The 10,054-nt window shown below is 33.4% G+C and overlaps 1 pseudogene; it reads left to right on the forward strand.

Annotated features, from left to right (window-relative positions):
* The first annotated feature begins 4,326 nt into the window (after nt 1–4,326).
* Nucleotides 4,327–10,054, forward strand: LOC120140307 (annotated as a pseudogene).

Consider the following 10,054-nt stretch of genomic DNA (forward strand, 5'->3'; position numbering starts at 1 on the left):
CACCCCTCGATTTTTGTTAAAAACCCCACCATTATTTTCGTTTCAGAGTGAGTGGGGAGAGTGCTAAAAATGAGAAATCCAAAAGGAAAAAAACATTTTTTTTATTCAGGTTGTGCTTTGCACGCGCCACTTGACACTACGGAATACGGATACATTTATCCTTGTCCACAGTTATCATCCAAAGGTTAGGGATGTGTATTTTTTAATATAAATTCAAATTTAATCCGAATATAAATTATAATTAAAAATCAAAATAAATATTTTATGAATTTATACTTTTATTATATACTTTTATTAAATATTTATCAAACCACAGCACTTAGCAGTCACCAAAGAAAGTATAAGCAAAACCAAAATTGTTAGGAAAAATTAAAATTAAAAACAAATCAAGGCTGCAAGATAAGGCAGAGCAAGGCTGGACTAGTTATATCAGCATTCAGGTTACGGGCGGGCTGCTGCTTCAGATCTTTGGGCCTGATTTTTTTTTCTTATGGTTTAATATTATTTTGGATTTTTAAATAATCTGAAAATAAATTTTAATTGATTCGTATTTGACTCGATTATTAATTATTTATCTAAATATCTGATTTAAATTATCTAAAAATTTAAAAATATATCAAAATTTTAAATTAAAATAATCGATCGGATCATATTTTTTTCCCCGTCCCTTTTCTTAGGACTTTACCACAGTTTCCCGTTGTGGTCGGGCAGACGACCTGACGTGCTTTTTTGGCGCGTGCATCATCAACTACATTGGTTCTTAAGTAGAAAGTTTCCCTTTTTATGTGCATCGGTAAACACCGCATTATTCTTTCTATAAATCAAAGTTTACAAACATATATAATCAATTAAAAGGGTAAATTATGTCATTAATCACTCAATTAGTAGTAAGATTATAAAGGCGTCTAAAATTTCAAATTATTACAAATAAATCATTTAATTAATCAATTGTTACAAAGAGAATCATTAAATGTATTACTGATGATAATTTAATTAAAATTGAGTGACCTTAACAATTATTAATTAGGGGGTTTGACTGTCATAATTGTTAAATAAAATAACATGATTATAATTAAAAATTAATATTTTTTTTTTTAACAATATGATATTTTTTTAAGAATATGAAACGCGAACCTCATATTATTAATAATAATAAAAAAAAGTAATGACATCTAGAAGCATCACACTAAATAATGTGGGAGTCAAGGCTATCTAAAATAAATTAAAAAATTTAAAAAAATAATTTTTAATAGCACAACGCCAAAATTGTACTCGTCAAACAGATTTTCTTCCTGCTATAAGTTCCAACAACACAACACCAAAACTGTACACGTCGCTTTTCTCGTCTACCTTCGACGTGTAGGGATAATCTGTTTGCATATTTCATATCAAGTTAAAGGACCGAAACAGAAGTATTCAGAAGATTACTTATGTTAAGTGAAACAAAAATGGGTGGATTGAAACCCAGAGCAATGTAACCGTAGGAACCAGTACTGGGGAACATGCACTACGAGACACCGACATCTTGAAAGAACATAGCCAGTCCGAAATCAGCAAATGAGCTTCATAATTTTCATCAAGTAAAATTCACTGGAAATCTCATTGAATCCAACATGAATAACTCCACTTTGCATTGTTCTTTTAGGACAGTTTATCATTTTCTTTTCTTTTTTTGTCTTGCCCGTCACAAAGCTCGATGAACTAACCATCTGCCAAACTCTCGCATTGCAAAACTGTTTATTCGGTGCTTCATATGATGGAAATGGCACCATGAAAGATGATCACTACCCCCAAAATAAATAATATTTCGAATAGTAAATAGACATCTTCTAGACCTAGAGCATATACTTTCAGTTTCCACCTGTTCTCGTTCAAGTATGCTCTGAAGCACACAACTAATCAAAACAAATATTATTGATTATTGATTTCTCATAACAAAAATAGATTTGAATTAAAATTTGATGTAATAGTTTTATTCTTTGTTTTCTTGATTCTAAAATCAAACTATTGAGATTCGACACACTGAACATCGTATCAAGACCGTTGATGTATTTTATTATCTGCGTGCAAAGCAAATATGATCCGTTGGATTTCATTTATATGTAATTTCGGATTCGAAACATCTGAATCTGATTTCATTTTCTCTATAGATTGGGCCGCGTGGGATAATCTCCTTCTTTATGATTCGTCGTCACCCTATATTTTATCGTATTTACAAAACACTCCTTTTTATTTTTCAATTATTCGTTTCAACTCAGTTTGAAAAAAGTTATTCTCATTCACACCCTTTAAAAATATAATTAGATGCTAAGAAATCAGGAGAAAAATATGAATCAAGTGACTCTTAACTCGGTTGATAAAATTAACGTGAGTTGAACATGTATTATAAGAAATTTTAAATATTTTGATTAATATTTGTTTTATAGTATGTCTTTCATAAAATAATTATTATTGTGTAAAATAACGTCATGTTAAAAGTCTTAACAAAAATATAAATAACTAAATATTTCATTAAATAATTTATTAATAATAATTTAAACTGGATTGAATTAATTAATAAAAAAGTATCCACAATGACGGCATGTAAGAGAGACTAGAGGGGCCATGCCCCTCAAGATTTTGAAAATTTATTAATAGATAACTGAAATTTTCATGTTTTATTTGTCCCCCTCAAAATTTTGAAAAGTTTTTTGTTCTTTTTTTAATTCTCATTAATATATCTATATTAAAATATAACGAAAGCTACTTCAGATATCACTTGTAAGATGACTCATTTATATTATTATTTTTTTTAATTTTGTCAATTATAACACTGGATTTTAGTTCTATATCTAATTATGGTACTTTGTCGTTAAATCAATAATTGGGTGATGACATGTCCAATGATTGCTGACATGACATATCAAACTAAAATGACATCGTTTTAAACACTAAACATTAGAGGCGAGTCGATTTTGCTACTAAACTTTTAACTTTTTTGGCATTGCAATTTTTTATCGCCATCGACGACCAATCATTGTTAGTCTTTTGTGGGAAAATTGACACCAAAATATTCGTTTTTCACTCCTCATCCTTCTCATTTTATTATTTTCCACGAAACTCACTCAAAATCGACGAAAGTAAGCAAAAAAATCTATCATTTTTATATGTTTAGAGACTTTCTTAGATTTATGAGATTTGAGATGTTTGTTCAAAAATATGAACGATGAAAAATATTATTTTGAAAAGACGAACAACATACCTCAAAACTAGTTTCATCGAACAATCATAGAAGGAGATCTATTAATGCGTTAAACTTTATTTCATCGATTTTGAGTGGGTTTCATGAAAAATCAATCCCAAGAGAAGAAAGATGAGTGAAATATGAACATTTTGGTACCAATCCTGTCAAGAAATATAACCAATACAGACAATGCTTGGTTGTTGACGATGATCAGAAAGTGCAGTGTTAAAAAAGAAAATTGTTTAAAAGTTCGATGACAAAATCAATACACCCCTAAATTTCAATGTCCAAAACAACGTCATTTTAGGCATTAGAACAATGACACTAAAACGACGTTGTTTTGATGTGTCGGACCACGTCAACAACCGTTAGCCATGTTATTGTCCTAATATCGACTAACGATGGAGTGAAATAATTGAATGTAAAAATAAAGTTCAATGTTGTAATTGAAAAAATTGAAAGTGTAGTGATATAAACGAGTATGCAAACAAGTTTAAGTGGAATTTGAAATAATTTTCTCTAAATAATTTTATCAAACACTATAAATTTCACCTTAATTTTCTAAATATTTTCTCCATTCCTATTTCCCTAAATTTTTTGTTTTTTGTTTTTTGTTTTTACATTACTTCACTAAATAATCTTGTTTTTGATGAATTGGAAATAGAAAATTCGTGGCTAAAAAGAAAGCAATCAGAGTTGGCAGGGCATTAACAGAGAAACGGAGAAGTAAGGTGAAAGGACTGAAAAATATTGTACGACTACGGCGGCTGGTAAGAAACGATCCCCGACATGGAGACAAGAAGAGTTGTTGAGCAACACGAGCGATACAAATACTCTTTCATAACCGGAGAAAAAACTGACACCCACTTTTCAAACCTTAACTCAACACCAAACTCATACCAAACCCTCTTTTCTCTCTCTATATCTCCCTCTCTCTCTCTCTCTTCCCCGGGCATCATTCTTCTCACAAGTCACAATCCCACCGTCAAAGGTTTGTTTTCACTCCAGTTCTTGATCCTTGCATCCCAAAATATGTTTCCATCGACTCGAATTCTGGGTTGTTGCTTTTTTGTTTTTCATTTCAAGTTCGTTTCTGTATCTGGATGACTGGATCCATGCAATGGGAAAGTATGCATTTTTTGTTTGTTTGTTTGCTTGTTTGTTATGTTTGTTTTGCATGTGGTTTGATCGATCCGAGGAAAGCTAAAGAAACCTTTGATTTCATGTCTTTGTCAAGCTCTGTTTCGGTTCTTAAAAAGCGAAGCCTTAGGAGATGGGATCAGGTGAACGATGCCTTCAAAAAAGAGAGAGTTTCAGGAACGATTCGTTTTCGGGCAATGAGAATGTGCCTGAAATCGGGTGCCTTTCGATCATCGTTCTCGGTGCCTCCGGTGATCTTGCCAAGAAGAAGACATTCCCTGCTCTCTTTCATCTATTGCCAGGCTAAGTTTCTCGATTCATTGATCAATTCGGCTTTGCCAATGGCTAAACACGGTGCGCCAGGGGAGCTAACCTTAGATGGTAATGGTGTGTGTGTGCAAGGATTTCTACCGCCGGACGAGGTGCACGTTTTCGGCTACGCAAGAACTAAGATTTCAGATGATGAGTTGAGAAATCGCATTCGCGGGTGAGAGGTCGATCTCATTTTGGCCAAATTGTATTAGTGGTAGGCTTGATTGATATTTTATTGAAATGGCAGATATCTTGTAAGTGAAAGGAGTGCTTCACCGTTGGAAGATGCATCCAAGTTCTTACAGCTGGTCAGTACAAGCCGATTTATAGGCTTAACATTCAGTGATTATAGTGTAAGTATTTAAAATTTGGTGGGTTAATTTAAATAAATTAAAAAGTACAAGGATTGATTTAGAAAATTATGTTTAAGACTTATTATTAAGAATGGAATAGTGGAGGGGCATTATGTTATGGTTTTTTTTAGAAGGAAATGAATTTAATATTCATTCTTTTAAGGATATTTATTAAGGATGAATAGGAGAAAAAGGAAAAAGCTGAAAACTTCGATTCTCTACTCTTCTTCTTCTTCTCGTCCTCGTACCTCCATAGTAAAGGTAAGATTTCTTCAAGTTGGTTTTTCCTTTTATTTTTTGGGTTGGTTTTGAAACCTTAAGTGATATAGAAGCTTACGAGTGAATAAAACTAAGAGATTAGTGATTTATTAGTGATGTAATAAAATGAATTTTTAAGTGATTTGATGAAATTTGGTCAGAAATTGGAGTTTAAAAGCATATTTGACTTGTCAAAGATGTAAATAAGAGATTTAGAGCCTTATAAGTGTTTGAAAACATGTTTGATTTTTGGGTGTGATTTTTAGTTTTAAGTGTTCTTTGGAGATTTGGGTGTTATAAGGAGATTTATGGATGTAAGTTAGTTTGGATAAGTGATAATGAGTTTGATGGTATGGTTGGAGATAAGAGTAAGAGATTTAGGTGAAATTTGGGTAAAAATCAAAGAGAAATACGTAAAATTTGGGTAAGGGTATCGGTACAAGAAGAACAATATCGATACTGGAAGAACAGTATTGATACTATAAGGTTAAATTGGAGGAAAGAGGATAAACACGATGAACAATATCGATACTGATTAAAGTAGCATCGATATTGGTGTGGATGTATCGATACCAAGAGAAAGATATCGATACTGTAATGGAAAAATGGATTCCAGAATGCAAAAATGGTATCGATACTGAAGTGGGTATCGGTACCATGGAAGAGAAGCATCGATATGTAAGAGGGATACCGATACTATTCAATCTGAAATTTTAAGTTAGAATGAATGTTAATAGAATTCGAAAATAATAGTACTTTGGAGTATTATTATTTTGCATAAATGTTAGAAAATATACTAACATTGTATTTTATATTGTATGTGTGATTATGGATGATGGGGTAGATCATAATAAAATCCCTAAGTTAAGCAAACAAAAAGGCAAGGATAAAGTTGTTGAATAGTCGGACTACATTAAGGCATAATATTAAGGCATACCAGGTGAGTGCATTTATTATGTATTTATATGATATGATGATGACTCGCGATGAGTCAACCTCGAATGTTTTAATAAAAGTATGTTTTACCGTATCTTAAAATGTTTTCATAAAGTTTATGGAAATGATTTTTACGAACAAATTTTAGGGCATGAACTGCCCTAAAATAGATGGATGTACTTCTATATTATTTTAACAGCTATCAATGTTTCAGAATAAATGTTTAATATGCGAATTTGATTTAAAGGCCTATTGTATGTGCATTGAGAGTCAGAGGTGCATTTCGAGATACTTTGTGTATGATGGTTATCGATCAATTTTATTTAATGCATATGTTGCATTTTCATATCAGTACTATGTGTACTTTCGGCACTATGTGTGCATCCATGGTGTTCATAATGAGTTTGTGAATTATCATTTCGGAACTTAGGTGCAACTCATGTACCTTGCATTCTCATTCAACATACATTGGGCAAATAAAATGATAATTTGGGTAAAATACTGATTGATAGGTATGTTGGGCATACTAAACATTGTTTCGCAGGTTATGAGAAAGAAACTTAGTTTACCAAGCCAGTTTTATGTATTATTATGATTTATACGATTTAATTTGTATTTTGATATTTTATTATATACTTATGTTTTGGTTACACCTCATTTGTATTATTATGTCTCACTAAGTGAATACTTGACGTGTGTTGGTTTCACGCATAGGTAATAGCATACAAGCGGAATAAGGAGTGCAGCTGATATCATAAATCAAAGGTTGCCTCATCAGTAATTGTATGACAAATATGTCTACTTTTGATATTAATATATGGCATGTAATAGATATATGATGATGCTCTCGAACATATGAGACTTATGATGATTGTAATATTTAATATGATAGAATTTTAAGACTATTTTACATACTAAAAGTTAACGAATGTTTTATTTTTATTATTTTAAAATGTTTTATGTATAGAAACAAAATTTTACTGGTTTTTAAAAAAAACGGAAATATTTTAAAAGTCCTGCGACATCTGTGATTTGTTTATGGAAACGTATACGGGAAATAGGTATTACATATGTTGCATTATTTTTTGCTTCTTAGCTTTTAACTGGCAACTGTTGTTATTTGTAGATTAAATATATAAGCGGGTCGTATGATGCTGCCGAGGGCTTTCAACTGTTAGACAAGGAGATTGCGAAACACGAAATCTCGAAAAGTATCCAAGAAGGGTCATCTCGGTGACTATTCTATCTTGCACTTCCACCGTCGGTGTATCCGTCTGTTTGCAGGATGATCAGGAAATATTGCATGAATAAATGTAAGTACTTATGTTTCATGAACAACTTTGCTGGAATTATATCATTTTAGATGATTAATAGGGCCCCTTGTGTTGTTGAAGCTAATAAATTTTCCATTCTATAACGTCTCAAAACACAAGTTTTCAATGGTTCTGCGCCGGGAATTTTGATTGAGAGAGACAATATCTTATATAGTGATGCTAATTTCCTCGAATGGCTCATTCTTGAGTAGATTTTGATCGGAGAGTTGTTTGACGAACCACAAATTTACAGTATTGATCACTACTTGGGAAAGGAATTGGTCCAGAATCTGGTAATCAATGTGTAAACAGGTGCTTTGTATTCGTTGATTTCTTTATCGGCTCGTCTAATATCCGGCTTTATGGCACTTGCAGTTGGTGCTTCGTTTTGCTAATCGACTCTTCTTGCCCCTTTGGAATCGTGACAACATTGATATGCGGATGTTTGAAAACCATAAAGTGGTATGGGGAAGGTACTGTACTGTTGATTAGTTTATGATATGCGGATATTTACCGTTTTTGGACTGACAGAACTTCATTAATTGTGAAGCTATAAATATTCTTTTGATATTAATCTCTACGTTCGTCATTTCTTCTGGTAGATTGTATTCAGAGAGGTTTTCGGAACTGAAGGTCGTGGCGGGTATTTTGATGAATATGGGTATTTTCCATAGCACTCATCCATTTTATAGCAAAACTTACGAAGAATCACCATGTTTGTGATTTTTATGTTGGATATCCACTTGGTTCTTTTTTCTTTTGTATCCTCGATATTATCCAAAATCACCTGTTCCAGGTAATTGTTATAAACCGAAACAAAAACAAGCTCGAGGAAGAACATGCTATGTATCATTAGCCTATTTAAGTTATTTATCGAGTTCATATCAACCACAGGTTCTTTGTCTTGTCGCGATGAAAAAGTGAAGGTGCACATCCTTTCACTCTATACTTTTGGAAGTGACTTCTAATTGTTTCATATCTATACACGCAGGACAAGCTGATTAAGTTCCGGATTACTATATTATGAAATCTAGGTTCTTCGATCGGTACTTCCAATTAAAGATGAAGAGGTTGTACTTGGACAATATGAAGGTTACAGAGATGATTCAACAGTTCCCGATCACTCGAATACCCCGACATTTGAAACCGTTATTCTCCATATACATAATGAAAGATGGGAAGGTGTATAACTGCATCATTCTTTTTCTCCCATATATAGACATTTCGGTGGCTTGGACCTAGAAAATCCGAGCAGCTTACCAAACTGTAAATTTAATTTAATTGGATTAGTTGGTTTCACTTATTGGTGTGTTTCAAACTTTCCAAGTGTCCCATTTATACTAAAGGCCGGGAAAGCATTGAATTCTAGAAAGGCGGATATATGCGTTCAATTTAAGGATGTTCCCGGTGATATATTCAAATGTGTGTATGACAATAGAACTCTAAGATTCTTTATAATTTTGCTTTCTTCGATTAAATTGTGAGGAAATGTGATAATCTTTCTTTAGCTAAAAAGCAAGGGAGAAATGGGTTCGTTATATGCCTGCAACCTTCTGAAGCCACGTATATGAAGCTAACGGTGAGTTTGCTAATCTTGTCGCGTTATCTAAAAGCTAATAGAACTAGATTAGCTATGCATGAGGATCTTATGAACTTTCTTTCTGAGATATTTTCAAAACCAGAAACTTTCGTTTCCTTATCGGAAATCTTTAGTTGTGGCTGGTGACGAGATGTGATGGTGCTCATTGTTGTGAATTTCGTGCTTTTGTTATCAGATTTCAGAAGCATTTATTTGCGTTGTCTAGTTTTTATTGACTTGCAATTTTTCTCTGGTGCAGGTGAAGCAGCCCGGACTGGAGATGTCAACGGTGCAAAGTGAGCTAGACTTGTCATACAGGCAACGCTATCAAGGTGTTACGATCCCGGAGGCTTATGAACGTCTTATTCTCGACACATATGATCCTTGCCCTTGCTCCGATCCTTGAAATATCATTGTCTGCAATGCTTACTCATAAAGCTAGTAGGTTCCGTATTGCAGATCAGAACCATGATAACTAGTTTCACTTTTCGGTTTACTGTTCTCATGTAATGAACAACTGAATTTTTTTTTTGTCACATAGGATAAGATGTGATCAGCAGCATTTTGTTCGTAGAGACGAGTTGAAGGTAAGAATTCGTATATTCTCAGGAAGACGATAACTTATAGGGGATTCAAACTAAGGTTCATGTTGCTTTGTTCGTCAGGCGGCATGGGAGATATTCACGCCTCTTCTACATAGAATCGACAATGGTGAAATGAAGCCGATTCCATACCAACCAGGCAGCCGTGGACCAGCAGAAGCGGATGAGCTTTTGGCTAAAGCCGGTTACGTTCAAACACATGGATATATCTGGATTCCTCCTACCCTGTAGATAGCTGTTTGCGGCATTCCGTCACCGTTGTTGTATGAGTTGAGGTTTCGTTAATGGCGTGTCGGTAACACATAGAATAACCAGGCCAGCCGTTGTAGCAAGTTACG

The sequence above is a fragment of the Hibiscus syriacus genome, unplaced genomic scaffold (assembly GCF_006381635.1).
Source record: "Hibiscus syriacus cultivar Baekdansim isolate YM2019G1 unplaced genomic scaffold, ASM638163v2 tig00110783_pilon, whole genome shotgun sequence".
Taxonomy (NCBI): domain Eukaryota; kingdom Viridiplantae; phylum Streptophyta; class Magnoliopsida; order Malvales; family Malvaceae; genus Hibiscus; species Hibiscus syriacus.